This window comes from Xyrauchen texanus, chromosome 41, assembly GCF_025860055.1.
Source record: "Xyrauchen texanus isolate HMW12.3.18 chromosome 41, RBS_HiC_50CHRs, whole genome shotgun sequence".
NCBI lineage: Eukaryota > Metazoa > Chordata > Actinopteri > Cypriniformes > Catostomidae > Xyrauchen > Xyrauchen texanus.
In genome coordinates, this window is record NC_068316.1 from 19,427,404 (window position 1) to 19,448,237 (window position 20,834).

Sequence of the window (20,834 nt, forward strand, 5' to 3'; positions counted from 1 at the left end):
GGAGAGGCTTCCGTCTGGCCACTCTGCCATAAAGCCCAGATCGGTTGAGTGTGCAGTGATGGTTTTCCTTCTGCAAGTTTCTCCCATCTCCACACATGATCTATGGAGCTCATTCAGACTGACCATCAGGTTCTTGGTCACCTCTCTTAACAAGGCCTTTCTCCCCTGACTGCTCAGCTTGGCCAGGCAGCCAGCTCTAGGAAATGTCCTGGTTGTTCCAAACTTCTTCCATTTAAGAATTATGGAGGCCACTGTGCTCTGGGGAGGCTTCAATAAAGCCAATTTTTTTTGTAGCCTTCCCCAGATCTGTGTCTCAACACAATCCTGTCTCTGAGCTCTGCAGGCAGTTGCTTTGAACTCATGTCTTGTTATTTTACTCTGATATGCATTTTCAGCTGTGAGACCTTATGGTACTGGTGTGTGCCTTTCCAAATAATGTAAAAACAATTGAATTTGCCACAGTTGGACTCCAATCAAAGTGTAGAAACATCTCAAATATGATCCAGAGACATGGTATGCACCTGTGCTATATTTCAAATGTCATAGTAAAGGGTCTGAATACTTATGTCAATGCGATATACATTTGTATTTTTAATAAATTTGCAAAGTTATAAACATTTTTGTTTTTGCTCAGTCATTATGGGGTATGGAGTGTAGATTGACATGAATTTTAGAATAAGGCTGCAACATAACAAATTGAATCGAGTCTGAATACTTTCTGAATGCTTTGTATATACAGTTTACTTAAATAGACTTTTACAATGTCAAAAGAAAATGTGAGTGGTGCTTAGTGCAAGATTCACCACCACAATGCCAGCATGTTGCTATGCGGTTGCTAAGGTGCTCTCAATGATACCAGTGGTAATATCTATTTTAATGGATGGCCTCACATGGCTTACTGCTTTATGTTATATAGAAAATTACTGTTAACCTACCTGCTTAGCTGTGCATTTATTCACTGTGCTGCACATACTGATTAAACTGCATCATTATTTCTGCATTCTTTTTTATTTATTTTAATAATTTGTACCCTTTTAATTGTATCTTATTACTTTTTTTAATTCTTATTTCTAGCTCTTAATTATATATATATATATATATATATATATATATATATATATATATATATATATATATATACACACACATACACACACACACACACATCAGTTAGTTAAGGTCCTTAAATCTGATTGGACGAGAGACGTTCCATGAGCACTGATGGTCTGACACCATAAGCACTCCGATGCTTCACTGTGTGTTTATCACTCCACTTGTGTACATGCCATTCTAAACTAAAGTGTAAGAGCAGTGCAGATCTGTTAAGAGCTATTGTTTGTCTTTTTTTTTTTTTTACATTACATATGTTAGCCAGCAGGTTAATATGTGTAATATGAGCCAGTTAGGTGATGTGAAGTGAATTCGCGTCAGCCATATACATACAACAGCTCTTCGTGATCGCTTACTACACAAGCTAGGAAATAGCTTTAAAAGAACAACTTCAGCATTAAGGCTCATCACAGCTGAGAGACACAACAGACTGATTAATTACACAATGGGTGCTGTTTAAAATGGCGGAGGACATTGCGGTTTCTATAGTGATAGACTCTTGTGCACCGGCTACCGCGAAATAGGGAAAAATACCCCCGCTTGGATGCTATTTTTCATTGAACTGTTGTATATAAGCAATATCACACTCACAATCGTGCTCTATGGCCCTTAATCAGCACTGCTGTGATTACCTACGGGAATCACAGCAGTGCTGATGTACAGTCATATCGCACTCTTGCTTGTGTGATATTGTTTAAATATATATATATATATATATATATATATATATATATATATATATATATATATATATATATTATATAAAGCACTTTGAATTGCCATTGTGTATGAAATGTACTTTATAAATTAACCTGCATTGCTTGTTGGGTCACAGCAATGAATTTAGCATTTATGAGGCTCAGGTACCACCAATGTGGGTGTTAATGTTCCATGTTATTGCGATACAAAGCAGTCAATTCAACAGCATATTGATTTCATTGAGGTAATCAAAACATGACAAACCCCACCAACACCTTATTTCAATAACCTAGTTGTAATCCTGTTCATACCCTTGTCTGTGTTTTGCACAAGGTATCTTGTAACCACAGTCACACATGTGAACCCATGATAAACCTCTCGAGAGTTAAATAGAAAGCAAAAAGAAATAATGTCTTACTAATAAGAAAAGTATCCAACTACTCTGGAGCTGAAATTAAAGTTTCCTATGACTTTAACCTGTTTATATGCACACCCTTTCTGAGCACAAACCATGAAAGTGACATACCTGAACTTAAATGGTTGTATTTACTGGACCCTTTGGAGTATGGACACATCTGTAGTATCTTTTGAAAGTAGACACTTTGGGCTTTATTTCCCAAGTTTCAGAATTAATATATGTTTAAAGTTAGAGAATCTTAAGTTTATAGTAATGGAAATATTTTTTTATGAACATGTCTTTATAATCTAAAAAAACAATAATAAAAGTGCCAAGACAACCCAGAAATACAATGTTCTCAAAGCCACAAGTCTAAAAAATTAGGTTCCTGCAAGCTTTTTTCTCTGTAAAATTGCTGGAAGCTTAAAATTAAGGCTCAGCCTTTCAAGACGACACAAAATCTGACTGCACTGGTTGGCTATTATGAATAAAACTACGCTGCATTTTTTAAAATAGACTTTGGAGACAGGCTCATTTTGTATACGAGACTCTAATATATAATATATGTATAAGATAATATACAGTATTACAACATGAATGCTGCTCAGATTGCATAGTTTGTTGAAGAACAATGATGATGTAATTCTTTCAGGCGAGATCTCATGTAAACAATGAAGAATATATCAATATTTCTCAGATATATCACTTTTATGGATGTTTTTCAATGAACGCTTGTCATGGACAATTAATCCAAGTGTGGCGAACTGGATTCATCCGGCGATCGCTCATTTTGCTGTCGCGTTTCCATAACAAAGGTATGAAGTCCCGTTTTGATATTGCATGCTTTCATTTGTACTCCTGGCACAAATAACTAAATTGTTTTTTCTGGAGTATTGCTGCAGTAAAACTGAGATCGGATATCAATGTTGAACCCTTAGACCTTTGAAAAGATGTATAATTTGTTAACATTAATTACATTTATAGACGGTAGATTATATATTAAATGTAAGCAGAGTGACGTCACTACCGCGTGCGGGGGAATTGCGTATCAACAGGTTAAGATGACAGGAAATCACTATTTTAAAATGTCCTGATATTTCCAGGTTTTCCATTACAGTATAGAAACCCTACAATTCTTACAAAAATAAAAATCAAAGAAGGGGATGTAATAAAACTAGGATGAAAATATTGATGCATCCCTTCAAAAACCCTAAATATAAAAAACGATAATAAAAGAAATGCATCCATCCAGAGCTAGTTAACCCCCAAAACCAGTAGAATTATAAAAGCACTTTTCTACACAGATTAGTCAACTAGTCATTCAGATAACCAAACAACTCATTGATTTTTTTTAAATATGTCCCTAGATTTCCTTGCATCCTATAACCTCTATGATAACATTCTTTTATGGTAGCACATTCTCTTGTCCAACGATATGAGGCAATACAATACAATCCTCATGAAAGCCCATCTGTATGTTAAGTGTCAGGCTAGACATTCTTCCTATTAACCCTCTAGAAAACAAAACATATCAATGTTTGACTTCCGTTAGTGAACGTGTTGTCAGCTCCAATTCCACATGTGATTATTATTCCCTTTCTTCTCTACAGCTGGAAGCCCACGCTTACTCTTTATGGATTAGTGCCATCTATGCTTTGTGTACATTTAAATTGTGCATACAGTAAAGCTAACTGGTTTATTTAACATCCTAAGAAGTGGGTAGAGAGACAGGGTGTGACGCTCGGGTGTTACATTCTAAGTGTGAACAAGGGAAGAGATGATATTTCTGCTCCATTTAAAAAAGCCTGCACGGTTGCAGTGAGGCCCAGCATGTCGGAACTATAAATCCTGCATTACCTGATTAGGAATACTGGTGATTCTCCAGGAGGACACATTATTGGACGAGACAGGAAAAAAGTCAAAAGCAACAGTGGAATATTGTCTCTGTGGACAGAACCCTCGCAGTGAAGGGAGTGTCTGTCATCACTGCCAGTCGACATCAAGGCCGTGAAATTGTATTACAGTTTCCGGTTGTCAAATACCATGATTATCCAAAATTAGTGCTTTAGCCACTCAAGCTTAAGGCTTTCAAAATAAACCATAATGTCATGATTGTAACTCCAGGCCATTTACTGTAAGATGACTTTAGAAACAAAAATAAACAGAGCCACTACTGGGATGTAAAGACTAAGCATACATTGTTGCAGATGACAGTTTTGCATTGAAAGAGGTTTTCTATTAGAAAGTAAAAGAAAACATCAGCACGGGGTCCCAAAAAAGACTGCCAAGAGCCTAGCGTTCTACTTTTTACTCTGTTCAGTCAATAAAATAAAAGTATTACAATATAATCTCATGAGTGGCTGATTCATGCCTCTTCTTGTGTGTAACTGTTGAAGATCTGATTAAAGGAATATTCTAAGTTTAATACAAGTCAAGCTCAGTCGACAGCATTTGTGGCACAATGTTGATTACCACAAAAATGTATTTTGACCTGTCCATCCCTTTCTTTAAAAAAGTACAAATAGAGGTTACAGTGAGGTACTTACAATGGAAGTGAATGGGCCAACTTTATGGAGGGTTTAAAAGGCAGAAATGTGAAGCATATTATTTTATAAAAGCACTATCATAAATTGTTCTGTTAAAACTCATGTATTATTTGAGCCGTAAAGTTGTTTAAATCATCTTTTTTACAGTCATTTTAAGGTTTGTTGACTTTACATTGTCATGCAACAAAGTTGTAAAATTGGCTATAACAAAAAGTTTCATAAGCAAACACGCATACGGTTTATGTCTTGTGTCTGTACTTTAGAAATAGTGACAAATTTAACATTCATGGTACCCAGATTTTTGCTTTTTCTTTTAAAGAAAAAGAGGGATAGGTCAAAATACCTTTGATAATCAACATTATGCTACAAATGCTGCTGATTGAGATTAACATGTTTCGAACCCGGAATATTCCTTTAAATAAAAAATTAGTTTTTTTAGTGCATGCGTATTAGCTGTGAATCCATACACAATATGCTGGTGTGCACCTAACATTTTATAAAATTAAGTTTTAGCAGAAATGCTCAACTTAAATTAGTCTTTTCTGGGAAAACAGACCAAAAACACACTGATTTACGTCCAGTCAAATGCTTTCTATAATGAGAATATCATACACTATAACCGACTAGCATCTTGGAAAAATTGTTAAGTCTTTCCCATTACAAATTGCATATTTAATTAAATAATTTCTGATTAACATTTTAGTCAACATGAAACAGTGTACGCAACAGTTCAGTGATATGACAAATTTGTAGGCAAGGACTAGATTTCTTCCATCAAATATTCATTGGATTGTGAAAAGTGGTCTCTATATGCCACATAGTTGGGAAGAGGGGTTGAAAAGTACAAGGGATTGATGACATCACCTGAAAAGTAGGGTTACTACAACTTAGGGCTGGGGGACGTGGCCAAAAATATTATTGCAAATCTCTTTTTCATTTGTTCGATATTGACATTTATCACAATATACATTTCTTAACTTTAATGGGGGAGGAAATGCATTCCACATGTTTGTTAGACCACAAGAATAATGTAAACATAATATGGTTTTTTAACAAGTAAACTCCAGAGGGTAAGCTACGCCTGGTGAGTTGTGCGTGGACGCCGCGGAGAATAGCGTAAAGCCTCCACATGCGCTACGTCTCCGCGGTAACACGCTCACAACAAGCCACATGATAAGATGCACAGATTGACTGTCTCAGACGCGGAGGCAACTGAGATTCTTCCTCCGCCACCCGGATTGAGGCGAGTCACTATACCACCACGAGGACTTGGAGCGCGTTGGGAATTCGGCATTCCAAATTGGGGATATATATATTTTTTTTTTTAAATAAACAGCAATGGTGTTGATGTCGAAGATGTTGTGTGTTCAGTCAAGAGCTGTATTGCATTGTCTCGGTGCACAACAATATCATATTATCTGGATAGCTAGCTAGGGGCTACCGAGGCTCATTAGCACGGTTCCTATGTCTGCAGGGTTAGGCTAGCCATCAAATACTTCCTAACAGGCTGATTTCATGACTGTGATTCAGTTAGCTAGTTGTGCGTATAACTTTGACGAACTGCTTGCGTTCTTTAGCAAGACGTATCTGATCCGACTGTCTAGATGTAGAACAAACTGTAGGCAAAATATTTAAAAAATTACTCAAAAGTTTATCATCGATATCGAACATTTATTTTTTTAGATACAAAAAACAATATTGTTTAAATTGCCCAACCTACTACTACATTTTGAAAAAATCCAAAAAAATGTTTTTCTTTTGAATATTTTGCACTGATGAATTATGCACAGTAAGACCAGACACAGTCATTGATGTAAATTAAATAGGGTCGATTTTGATTTCATTTAAAACCCTTCAACATGCTCAGTGAAAATTAAATCTCTGCAATACTAATCACTTACTGTTTAAGATGCAACAATTATGCATCATTCCCTCTACCATCTGCACGGTAAGTGGGTATGTGTGTGTGTGTGTAATTGTCTCCTCAGGTCTAACATAAGAGGATTTGTTTTGACAACCCACAATTCCAGGTGCTAAAGCCACAGATATTGTATCAGACAAGATGCAGACTGATAAGAAAGATTTAGTCTCTTTTTTAACCTAAGACCAGCAATTTACTATGAGCAAAAGTCTATGAGAAAAGGACTTCTTTAGCTTACAGACATACTGGACCTAAAAGTGTCTAATGTAATCTTATCAAAAATAGTCATTTGAAAACCATTACTTTGTGTATTGTCTATAAAAATTTCACTTTAAGAGAGAAAACAGTCAATCAGATTAAGGACTTCTCTGTGTCCTTTGCTCATAACGTTCTGGAAATAGTATCAAGGCACGAAGTTGTGCGCATGATTTCTAACAGGCAAATGACAGCCAATCCGATGTATTTTGAAGACAGATGAGCTGGCTGGCTGGCGAGTGATTCAAGCTGCTTAGCAACCTCCAATGATAGCAGCTGCCAAATCTTCTGCCTAATGCCAGTGCGGTCTGCCTCAAAGAGAGAATTATGGATAAATTTATTGCTTCTGATACACTTACTTGAAGGAGCAATTGATTAATTTAAGGGTGTTTACTAATAAGAGCTTAAAAATGTATTGGTTTAAAAATAAAACCTATCTGTATTTTACTGCAGGCTATGAATTCAAGGGGTGATAAATGTGAAATGAGCAAAGAGCAGAAAATAAAGGCAATTCAATTGCCCTGAATGGGATATCAGTTGCTAACACTGCAATGAACCAGCACACTTTTTTGTCTTCATTTTGCTGTCGATGACATCTCTCAAGCTATGCATTTTTTCTTTTTTTATTTGTTAAGATGAGTTCTGCTTGTGCAGAATTTTCTTTTTGCAAGCGGAGGCTGTATCTCTGACACCATGTTCATTTCTGCATGCTGTAGCCTTGCTTCCGCAGAAGTCTTTTCCCCTCTGAATTTGCACTGCATGAAAGAGCAATTAGACATGTGGCCCAGTTTGTGGAGCTGGACGATAGATAGTAGACCAGTCAATTTACAGCAAGAGAGGCTCTAGTGGGGAATATGGCCTATGTCATCTGGAGGTTCTGCTAAAACATTCTTTCAAAGAAAGAAATTAACATGCGCTACACTCAACCTGAGGGCATCTATATTCAAGAGTTACAACAGTTCTTTCATCAATGGTGGCTCAGCATTGTAACCCAAAAAATGGCAAGCGTTTATGTAATTATCCGTCAGCAGTTGATGACTGCATTAGAGTTCTCATCTTTCAACAGACAGATCTTTGAAGAGTCGGTTGTATCCAAAACAAACCCTTAAAGAAAGGTCATGTATAAAAATCCAACTTTTTCTACCATTAATTTAAAAAAGAAAGCACACTGACGCCAAAACCGCTTTAAGGCGAACCGGGTCACTCTGTGGCCATATTCTTAACGCCTCCGGGCAGCTATTTTCTAGTCATGCAAGTACAGCTCCAATCTACTTGAACGTGGAAAGACGAAATTTTCCAAACGGTTAGTCACTATTACATTCAAATAACATATTTCAAAAGAGCAATAACGTCTGACAACAATGGCATCATAAATTGTGCTTCTTCAGTTCAAATCACACACAAAAAAAATCAATTTTTTAGGCCCAGCTAATGCATATGCACAGTAAACAAACATGTGATGCCTCTTTCAAAAGGGTGATTGCTTCTTTTAACTGTAATGTCACCATATTAAGTGTTACAATTTCTACCATTCATATGTATAAAAGTACTCATCCGCTTGAAATGTCTCAGCTAAATCACATTTACATTTACGCATTTTGGCAGACGCTTTTTTCCAAATTGACTTACAATGCATTTATTACAGGGACAATCCCCCTGGAGCAAGCTGGAGTTAAGTCCCTTGCTTAAGGACACAATAGTGGTGGCTGTGGGGATCGAACCAGCGACCTTCTGATTAACAGTTATGTACTTTACCCCACTATGCCACCACCAATCCTATACGCCACCACCACTCCTATGCACATGACCCTTTATGACATTTCTATGAGCTGCAAAAGCGTAACATGTCCTGTAACCTTCCTTGTTCACTTGGGTGTCTCGGAGAATGAACGGGAAAGAAACTTAAAGTGCTTACAGGGTCTCTGTGATCTTTTTACACAGACACACAAGTATGCAGTTGGCCACTGCTTGACCTGGTATTACTATGTGGACAGGAAAGCCAACATCAAAACCCTTGCATGCATCTCTTTTATGAAGTGAAAGAGAAGCCGCACCACATCTCTACGCAGCGTTAACCTCAAGCTCAAGCTTATGGCCACCCTGGGTTAACTTGCCCTGTGATCATTGTTTCCTTCCTTCGATTTGGCATTTCTTAAGAGTAGGGCCCCCGCCACTCTAACTGTGGCTTTCTGAACTGGTGCCAGGCCACATTCGATGCCAAGGATTACACTCTCGGTCTGCTGCCAGGCACATGCTGGGGCTCCAAGGCAGAATCCTCCAGACAGCGGTGAAAAGCACACCATCCTCCACATAGCTGCAGTCACGCACACCAAGAGTGTAAATATCCTCTAAAATGTGGAGAACCACGCTGCATTCCACCACAAAGATTGTAAGGTCAGATCACAGTGATATCATTCCACAAAGTGCATCAAAGTGTGGGATCTACTTGTGGGTAGCCTTCACATGATCAATTGATGTTTCAATTGCAATACGTTCCTTAAACTGTAATTGAATTCTAAGTAAATAGAATCTTATTTGGACACAATTCACTGATGAAAGTGTTGAGCGGCACGCTTCAATAGGCAGTCCACATTGTGTTACACTGGCACTGATGCCACAGTATATACTACCCCAGACTCAAGCTTCATAATAACAGTGAAATACCACATTATTTTTTATTCATTACAGTTGTATGTAGGGTAGCAATATTCCCAGATAGCAATGGTATTCGGCTGAACTCTGTGGTGAAGCGGCTCAGACTATGAGCACAGGCCAGGGGCTGTTCAATCAGATGGAAAACAACAGAATGGAACAGAATGCAAGAATCTCGATACACATATCTCCAAGCTGAACTCTTTACAACTCCTCCTGACAAAACATTTAAAAAACTCATTGCTTAATCTGAGAAACGCTTATGATAGAGCAAGACACAACGGCCAAGTAACGCCACCAACTGTAAGGGGCTGTTCACACCGAACACTTTTACAATCATCCATTTTCTTTTCTATGTAAACTGCGCTAGATGAACATCTTAGTTTTGCTTTGTTTTTGTTAATTCAGCATCTCAAGCTATGCTGTTTCTAATTTAAAATAACTTTAATAAGCAGGGCTCGACATTAAGCATGTCTTGTCTGAATAAAAAAAAGTTACTTATCCAAAGACAAAACCAAAAGAAAGGATGTAAGAAAAAAAGAAAAAAAAAAGAAAAGCCTCCATCATCATCATTTACATCTAAGAACGATTAAGAACACAGTGCAGAAAGATGGTAAATAATTACAAACCCTCAAACCTGTATAAATTTGTCTCTTCTGAGGAACACAAAATTAGATTTTTGGCAGAATGTTAGTCATAGTCAATTCACTCTCACTGCATCTTTTTGTTCCATAAAAGTGGATTGAGATTAAAACTAACATTCTCCCTAAAATCTCCTTTTGAGTTCCACAGAAGATAGAGTCAGACAGGTTTGGGTTCCATTCATTAACATTAGATAATGCATTAGCTACCATGAACAATACTTTACAGCATTTATCAATCTTTCAATTTATTCAATAGCATTTATGAAAAGATAAAGACATTTTTTTATATATAAAATTGTTAATTTTGTTTACTAATTTTAACATATGCAACTTTTTATTTGAATGTATGAAAATGTATTAATATACCAAGATTAATACATTACATAAAAGTGGTGTTTATTGTTAGTTCATGTTTACTGATGTTGTTAACTAACATTAACAAACCTTTTTGCAAAGTGATACTAAGTTTTAATTTGGGGGAAATCATCTTTTTGAGAGTACAAGTCAATTCTCACCAGTTGCAATAAAAACGGCTGTTTAATATTGACAAAATGCATTGAAAAGCTGCTGAACGCTGCACCACGAGTGAAGGTGAGAGGGAGACACGATAGAGAAATTGTGCTCAATCTCCGCAATACCGTGCTATTGAGCCAACATTCATTATTGAGATTATAATCAGCCTACTTGTCTGGTCGGGCAAGTAAAATTGTCTTTAACTTGCCTGTTAAAAATTTCCACAAGCAGACAAGCATTAATGTCGAGCCCTGAAAAGCATCTTGAGACACCTGCTTTCTGTTAAACTGTATTTTTTTGATGTGTCGATACCTAAGGTTAATCTAGTCAACGTCAGTAAAAAAGCATGTAGCATGCTAGATGTGCCCAAATCTACAGGTGAAACTCGAAAAATTATATTATACTTTTCAGAGGGCCGATATTTCTGTATTTAAAATCCTTTTTTTTTATTGATTTCATGTAATATTCAAATTTTCTGAGATTCTGAATTTGGGGTTTTCATAAGTTGTAAGCCATAATCATCAAAATTATATCAAATAAAGGCTTGAAATATCTTACTTTGCTTGTAATGAGTCTATATAATATATTAGTTTCACCTTTTAAGTTGAATTACTGAAATTAATGAACTTTTGCACGATATTCTAATTTTTCGAGTTTCACCTGTATATGTGCCGGTGATTGGCCGTGGTTAGGCATCAAGGAAAAACACTAGTTTATGCCGGTTATGCCCAGAGACGCGGCACACACATGAGACGGTAGTGTGTATGCGTCCCAACCCCTATAGATGGAAAAGATGAGGAAAAAATCTAAAGTGTAGCTACATTTCACCAGGCTCGATGCCAACAGCACACGATGCAATATTATCGACAAGATAATTGCTGCCAAGACCGGCAACACGACAAATCTGATGAAACACTTGACAGTGCACAAAATAAACTTAAAGAGCATAAAGTTGCTCCATCTTCAACTGCAAGAAGACCGAGCCGGTGCAGTCATCCTCTCAGCGTCCACCTGCCACATCGCTTCCTTGAACATGCCCACCACATGATTTCTCCTCCAAATCTACTGATGAATGCAGCAGCGCTATGACTTGGACTCCGACAGGTAAGGTTAACCTTTCTCAAACAAACCAACAAACAAAATCGGCTAACTTGTAGTGGTAAATGCTTGCGTACTTGTTAAATTAACATTATTGTGCACGGTGACATAGTCCTCTAAACTGGGACCTATGTAAAGTTAGATATTTTTGGATGTATGGCTATAAATAGCTAGCTAAATCAATGCTAAAAATGCTTTATGGTTGACAGTAACTGATCAAGTTTAACTCACATTAAACTTGTTATCTTGTTACTTGTCATTCCTTAGGGTTGGCTGAATTAATAGTTTAGCTTTCTTGTTTTTTTCCCTCTTCACATTAATGTAATAGCCTCTGCCCCTGCCGACCCTGGTATGAGGAGACCAGAAGGCTCAGGAGATGAGTCTTTGAGTCTAAAAAAATAGTCAACAAACTGAAAAAATTAAAAGTTTTTTGAGGTAATGTTTGTAATCTTGTTAAAATGGATTTCATAAAATTGGTATTGAAAAAAGTATCGTTTAGGAACCGTATCAAAGTCAAGATATCGATATCAAACTTTTTTTAAAGATACCCATCCCTACACTACAGGGACTATTTGTCATCTCTACAACAACCTCTTTCAATTCAAAATACTTAGATACTCACGACAAGAGAGTATGTGCTAAATGTGTTTTTCTTGGCTATACAACTTCCACAGTTGTATGGATAAATTCTGTTACAGTTTATAGTGATAAATGTGAGTGTACAAGTCTTGTAATGATGTTGGTGCAGGACAGGTGTTTTCTCTTTCCCTCATCAGTGCTGTTCAGAATAGCCGTTTGACAAGGTTGAATTGCTCCATAGTTCTTTAAAATAGAAAATTCTCATGCAGAATTCAAATGGGTCGTATGCACCACAATATCAAGGGAAGCCTGATTTATTTGTGCATGTGATCGGCTCTGCTCTATCCTGTCATTGGCCCAGTTGATGTGCATGCACGAATAGAGCACAGCGCAACTTCAGGCTTCAATCACCATCTGTATCCGTGTCCCACATGAGGAGCAAATTTAGCATTTATAAAAGGAGATGAATATCATAATGTTGCAGCATTGCCTGATGGAAATGCATACGGCCGTGGCTGGCATGAGAATGTCAAAATAAAGATGCATCTTAAAAAAAATAGACGTCACTGTTTGTATTGAATCAATGACATTGCATCGTTGGTGATTAAATCAATGCAACGATCAAGATCGATGAAACGTTACATTCCTGATGAAAGTGGTCAAATGAGAATGGCCAGACTGGTTACGGCTTACAGAAAGGCTACAGTTACTCAGATAACCACTTTGTACAATTGAAGTAAGCAGAATAACATCTCAGAATACACAACACATCAAACCTTGAGGCTGATGGGCTACAACAGCAGAAGACCACGTCAGGCACTTTATTAGGACCATAGTGTTCCTAATAAAGTGCTCATTAAGAATGTGGGGAAAAAAAGGGATTACTTTTATGATGATTTTGTGATTTCTGGAGATTGATTCACTTGCGTTGAATTGACCAGCTGAGATATTATATTATAAATCTTAATTTGTGTACTGCAGAGGATAGAAAGTCATACAGATCTGGGATGGCATGAGGTTGAGTAAATGATAAGAGAATTAACATTTTTGGGTGAACTATCCCTTTAAGAAGCAAAGCTGCAAAATATATTTTGGTTTGTTTTGAGAAAACATATCTTGAATAACTGAATTAAATATATATAGATTATCTGAAAGCATGTCTAAATATCCTATGCAGCATTGCATTTCAAGTTAATTTAACTTGCCTTAAGGATTTCCTTTTTAATTATTATTATTATTAGAAAATAAGTCAAAACTGGTCAATGATGTTTTTTTTCAGTGTTTACTCTGTACAACCATAATTTGTAATATGGGTGGGAATCAGCAGAGGCATGGCAATACCATATTATATCGATATCTGGTCACGATATGTTACGCAAAAAAAAAAATCTGATCTTTTACTTGCATTCTGCTCATTCATCTTTGTTGGGCTACGTTGCTTTGTGCAACAAGTACTAAACATCCTGCCTTACTTCATCATAGAGCCATAGAAGTATAGAACCCATGCAAGTTAAAAAAAAAAATGGTGTGAGGGAATAGTGTACATTGGTTCCAGCATGTTTATCATTAAACAAAAACACTAACAGTGTAGGATCTGTACAGACATCCTTACAAATTATACAAGATATAAACATTTATTCTTAGCTCGTTCCGAGTGTTTGTTGACCAAATGTCACAGTACGCCTTCTCACACACTTGTTCTAAGTGGTGCTCAATTTCTCTTTAAAAAATGTTTCTTTTTTTTAAATACTTTTTTAAAATCTATACATGTAATAACATAAATGTTGATTATTTGCATTAGATTATCAATACCATATCATGAGGTAAAAAAGTTGCAATACTTGTGGGTGTCCACCCACCTACACTCTTGTCCACAACATACTTTCATTTATTCCTTTTTTTGTTTTTCTGTGCTGCTCCGCCTGTAGAAGCTAATGTTCACTGTCCTAAATAGAACACACCTGCCCTTTGTGAAGCCTACATAACCTGCATAATCTTAGCAGCAAGCCAGCTTGAGTAAGGCCACCTTCACAGCAAATATCTGTGGCAATATCATAATGTCACCAGCCAAAGGCAAATCAATACGCACTTGAGTGTCTCGTTTTGTAAGTGCAGAGTGGTGTATTCAGCAACGGGATCAGTAATGCACCTTTAGCATGCCCTTAAACCTCTCAATAGGAAACGTTCTTCGATTAAAAGAAAAGTTGTAAAACCCATGGCTCTTGCAGACAGCACAATGTGTCCAACATGTTGAAGCTATGGGGCACATGCGGGCAACATGGGTTTTAATCCAGCTCACTTACATTTCTTGATCCTGTCCCTTCCTCTACAATAAATCTTGTCACATCTTGACGAAAGATATAATTTTTTTTTAAAGGATTGTTAAATAAAAAAGAACCACCTTAGACATGCTCTATGAGATGATGCTTTAACATATTTTAAAGGTGAAGTGTGCAACTTATTAGACTTTAGTGACATAAAAGAATTATGTCTATTTTCACATGTTTTCCAAACATGGTCGGACAAAAAGATGGTCAGACAACGGCCCTGCCCCAAACACATGCCATTGGTTGAACCACTGTGTCGGGCTGGTCGTGATGCTCAAACTGAGCAATGTTTTGCAACACTTTTCAGGGGAATCAGCAGCCCAATCAACTGACCAATTAACACAGTTTCCCTGCATATTAAGCTCTGATAGGAGAAAGCATTTTAAATTGCACACTTTACCTTTACAATCTCTGAACAAAACCAATGCAAAAGGGAAAAGCAGCGCATTTTGAACAGTCCGAGTGCTGTCATGGACACCCACTCACATGCTCAGACACACAAACATAGAGCAGGTTCATTAGGCAGAAGTGGGGAGTGGATAGAGATGTGTGTAGCAATCCTGGGTCAGACTCTGTGCAAGGACGGTATATCTGTGAGAGAAAGCGGTGAGTGGAATGAACCCAGCCATTATAACTCAGCTCATCCGTCATTGTGAGGCCTCAGGTCCGTCTACCCGCTGTTACCCTGGCAACACACTCCTAAATGACATTCAGTACAATTTCAGGAGAAACTATTACTGATATTTCTATTGTTTTAATTGTGAAGCATGTAAAGCAGAAGTGTTTTAGGTCACCAAAAATATCTGGAAATGCTAATATGATCAAAAAGAGCATCTGGTGTTAATAAGTGTCAGAGAAGGCTGAACAATCATAATAAAGAGCCATTTTCCAACTTATGTCATCTTTCAGTAGTCACTGCTCATTAGTTCTAACTTAAGCTTTTCAAACAAACTCCAGATGAAGCTTTAGGAGCACTGTTCCATAGAAAAGCACATTACAGTTGAATGTGAGCAGCCATGTCATTTAGGTAGACCTGGTTTCCTCCCTGCCCTTTGCTCCCAGTGTAATATGAGACACTACAGGAAAAAAGGCCAAGCTCACACAGAACTGAATAAAAGGTAGAGGGATAGCAGGCATGTTTGCGTTCAGCCTCGGTCTAACCTAATCAAGCCAAACAAGGTCATCATATTTCAGCTTTCTTCTCATTAGGCTAAATTTAGCTTAATTTGGTTACAGTAATCCTCAAAGTAAATTATATATACACTTTGAGTAGATGGCAGAATTACAATTTTGGAGTGAACTATCCCAATCTAATGTTGTTCCAATCCTGTATGACTTCTTCTGTAGAACACAAAACTGACAGCCTCAGTCACCATTCACTTTCATTGCATCTTGTTCCATACAATGACAGTGAATGGTGACTAAAGTCCATGATATGAATGGGTGTCACATCCTTTAAAATGCTCTTTTTAGACATATTTTGTTCTAGAGTTTTCTTTTACGGTGTTTCAACTTCTTACAGCTAAACACTTTCTTACTGCCATAGGTCCACATCATCTGTAGGTGAAACCTTTTTCTCCCCAATTTGGAAATCCCAATTCCCAAGCTCTTAAATCCTCATGGTTGTGTAGTGACTCTGCTCAATCCGGGACTAATCTCAGATACCTCCTCTGTTGATCGCGTTACCACGGAGACATAGCATGTGTGGAGGCTTCAAGCTACTCTCTGCGGCATCCACACACAACTCACCACCTAGAGCGAACCACGTTATAGTGACCACGAGGAGGTTACCCCATGTGACTCTACTCTACCTTGCAACCGGGCCAATTTGGTTGCTTAGGAGACCTGGCTGGAGTCACTCAGCACGTCCTGGATTCAAACCCGTTACTCCAGTAGTCAGCATCTTTACTCGCTGCCCCCCCCCCCAAGTTAACATGAACGCACCGGTGTGCAATTTTTAGCAAGCTTTACCTACATCAGTACGATCGTTAACATAGAGATGTTTTCCAATAAATGTTTTTTTGGTTTAATTAGTCTACAAAAGTTATAAAATCAACTTAAATTCTCTCAAGTGCCCATTCACTCATCTGCAGTGCAAGCTATTCACACAGCTTCCCAAATATATTTTGCCCATTAACACTGTTTCATATACACATATTTGCAGTAGTATTAGTGTCATCATTAATTACAATATCAAGAGTGTAATCGGTGCATATTACGGCCGTGTATAGCGTGTTAACGTATTAGTGTCATGAATTCAGAATGTAATCAAGACAAATTAGAGATTATCTACTACATACTTTAAATAATCATTGAGTGGTTGAACCAGCTTCTTTTACCGACCTCCAGTGAATTCTTCTTATAGAATGAGGCATAAAGTCATTGATAACATATTTTAATGTCACCTATTTTACTAATAGGTAAAAACCTATTAGTTAAGGTTTACTGAGAGTTCCCCTGAATGAAGAAGTTTCTCTGGAAGTATATTGGAGCCTTGAGGCTGTCAGTGCCAAAAATTAAGCCAAACATCTCCTTTTGTTTTCAACAGATGAATGAAAGTCATACTGTTTTGGAACAAGATTTTTAGGTGAACTACTACCCCTTTAACATGCTGGTAAATTGTCTGATAAACACATCACATTAGTTGAATTATTTTAATTAAGGGCCTTGTCAAGACTTTCAGTGATTTCAACCCATGCTTTTTTGTGCTTTTGTTTCCCTTGTATGTCAATCCGATACCATTTGACACTGATTTGATTTGATGGTGGCTCATAGGATCATCCCTCTGCCTGACAGGCTGCATCTTGTCACGGTGGCGTGAAAATCAAAAAGCCTTGTGACAAATTTCTCTTTCTTTCAACCTTATGTTGAGAATGCGTTGCGGCCAGACTGTCCAGCTGAAGCCCTGCGACTGTGGCAAATGCACTTTTTTTGCTGTCTGTCTGCAGGAAGATCAAAGTTGAACAATTAGAGTCTGATTCACTGTGATGGAATACCTCAATCAATAGAGGGAGTCGAAGGTCAGCTGATCCTGGATGAAATCATGTTTCTAGACTGCTGGCTGGGTGCAAATCAACTAGCACTCTTCTTTCCACCCCACTGCCGGCAGCCAGGAGGTCATGTGACCACAGCATCCACTGGTGGATATGTCCTATTTAGATAGCCACACATGAATTCTGCTAAGCCACCATCAGCATGCATGCATGCGCATACAAGAGACCTGTCAGTATGTAGGCACACCCACACACCACGGTTTGTGTATGGGAATATATCTTACCACATCATAGCTTTTTGACAGTTTAGCTATTGCATTTCTTAAGTAACAAAGCTGCTATTACAGAGTGTCAAGAAAGCTTGTACTACAAATGAAGTACATTAATGCTTTATGACAAAAATCTGCTAACTGTGGCTGGTAAGGTTCTGTGAGTGACACTGCGGTAAAATACTACACATTGAAATCATTTTAAAGCAATGTAATGCTGTTGACCTATTTTATTAGTCTTTCGCATACATTATTCACTATGAAAAACAGAATCTAGAGCCCTAATTCAAAAGTCGGCATTGTTCTCAAATTAAAGTAATTGCCATATTACTCTACCACACAAGCCCTACTGTGGAATGTGTCAGCATGATGTAAGAGGTGGGTAACAAAGCTAGCATGAAACTGAACTACTGGTCCAACAGGCTAAGTCGCACTTAGGCAGCTCTACACTGCACTGCACTGCAAATCTGAGGTGAGGACCAGCTGTCACAGTACAGACTCCCAAGACTGTGCCTCCATCCATATAATTTAAAAAAAATCATCCATGAGGCAAAGCAAACTTCGTGCAAATAAAATTAATTCTGTTCAAATCATATAGGCCTAATCTTTAGCACAACACATGACAACTACATTTTCAAGATGAAAGGAAAGCCAAAGTACCCCTCGTGTTAAATGAGGAGTTACGACGTCAATGATAAGGTACATCAACACATGTCCGAGACCCATTCAAATGGCGTGACGTCATAAACCGTAAATCATCTTCACGTCGGTCAATTCTCCTCGAGGACTAGAACCAGCCTCCCGTTCAAAACGCTCATGGAAATGAGCGGAGTTGAGGCAAATGCTAATGAGCAGCATTCCCAGCCACTGGCGCCCCAACTTTTCCTGTCTTCGAAGAGGCGAGCTTCCGAAAACCGAAACGTGTTCGGTAACCTCGCTCTCTGCGCCTTAAAAGTAGTTTATACAAGAGCTGATTCACTAATCTCAGTATTCGCAGAAACGAAACGCGTTTACTTTTAATAGAACGCGCACGCGAATGAAACATTGTTGCTTTTACCGGCTCGCTGCAATGTAACACAACAATACAATTATATTACATTGCCGCGTTGCATTGTGGCAAGTTTAACATCACATGTCCAAGTTAAATAGCCCCCCGAACTACTGACAGTGTTCCTATGATGGACTTGCCTGCCTCGCGTAGTCAAATGGTGGCTCGCAGGCTAAAGCTAGCCAGGAAAATAAGAAGGGGGAGCTGGCTAAACTTAATCGCTCAAATGCAAGCAACGCGAGGGGATCGAATAAATCAGAGAGTCGATTTCAATTTTTTAACTCTAACAATCATGCATCTGATTCGAGATAGATTGTAGCCAATTGTTTACACGACAACAAGCGACAAAACATAACTCTGTAACTCTCTAAACTGGCCGGGCTGAAATAGCGAGTGTAGCTGGTTTAGCAAGCTAACGCAGGATACAGCCGCCTCGGAACTGTGATTGGATCCTGCACCGAGTGTGTAAAATCGCGTTACAAATCCACCCTATCCAGCCATTCACCTGCAAACGTAGAACATTAGTAACGATGTCGGACTTACGGTGTTTTCTGTCCTCTTAAATCCAGTACATTACGTGCAGTTCTGACCTTCGGGTTGGTGAAACAGCATTATAGTTAACAGCCGCCGCCATGTTCCTGCTGCCTTATGCCTAACGATGGCTGGCTGCTTGTTTATCTCGCCAGCAAAACCTCCCCCACATACTACGGACACCAGTATCTACTCGTTTACTCTAGCCTGCATAGCAACCTTGCAGTGAGCAACCGTTCAAAATGATGATACAGCAAACATAAGGACACTGCTCACCAGTTAGACTGCATTTTTTCCTTCAATACATGACAATAAGCGTGTTTTTTGCATTTTCTAAACTGCGTTTAGATGTTTCATGATATTAGAAAAGGAAGTCAAAGCAATTTCGAAAAGGCATTTTACACACCAGATTACAAAAGCTTTAACCTCTAAAGTGGTGGTGTGGGGGAAAGTGTGCCAGAGTGGTCAGATTACAAGCTAGTGTTGTTGTTATTCTAAACCAAAGCATCTGGACTCTATTATCAGTGTCATAACAGCTTAATTAAAAAGCACATTACCCATATGCTATGTGATTTGCAATAATAATTATATAATATATATATATATATATATATATACACACACAATCATATATATATATATATATATATATATATATATATATATATATATATATATATATATACACACACACACACACACACACACCAGTCAGCCACAACATTAAAACCATGTGCCTAATATTGTGTAGGTCCCCCTTGTACCACCAAAACAGCACCAACCCACATCTCAGAATAGCAATCTGAGACAATATTCTTATCTTCACAATTGTACAGAGTGGTTATCTGAGTAGCCATAGAATTTGTCAATTCAAACCAGTCAGGCCATTCTCTGTTGACCTCTCTCATCAACAAGCGGCTGAACTGCCGCTCACTGGATGCCCAAACTTGTCAGTCAATCGTTGTTTTGAGGAATAACTATACAATGCTTGAAATTGCCAAAAAAAATGAGGATTTCATACAATGTTGTACACTACAGTCTTCAAAGACAAAGGACAACTGACTGTAACAAGGACAGAGAGAGATGTGGAAGGCCAGATGTACAACTAAACAAGAGGATAAGTACATCAGAGTCTCTAGTTTGAGAAATAGATGCCTCACATGTCCTCAGCTGACAGCTTAATTGAATTCTACCTGCTCAACACCAGTTTCATGTACAACAGTAAAGAAAAGACTCAGGGGTGCAGGCCTTA

The 20,834-nt window shown here is 38.0% G+C and overlaps 2 protein-coding genes across 2 annotated transcripts in view; both read right to left on the reverse strand.

Moving 5' to 3' along the window:
* The window catches only part of LOC127633967 (nuclear receptor coactivator 2-like), a 128,009-nt gene extending 108,284 nt beyond the window's left edge, over positions 1 to 19,725 (reverse strand). The window contains 1 exon segment of the mRNA XM_052113336.1: positions 19,595 to 19,725. The gene's annotated coding sequence lies outside the window, so the exon portion shown is untranslated.
* LOC127633969 (translocating chain-associated membrane protein 1-like 1) overlaps positions 1 to 20,834 on the reverse strand; it is a 48,892-nt gene that overhangs the window by 12,453 nt on the left and 15,605 nt on the right. The gene's annotated exons all lie outside the window — the stretch shown is intronic.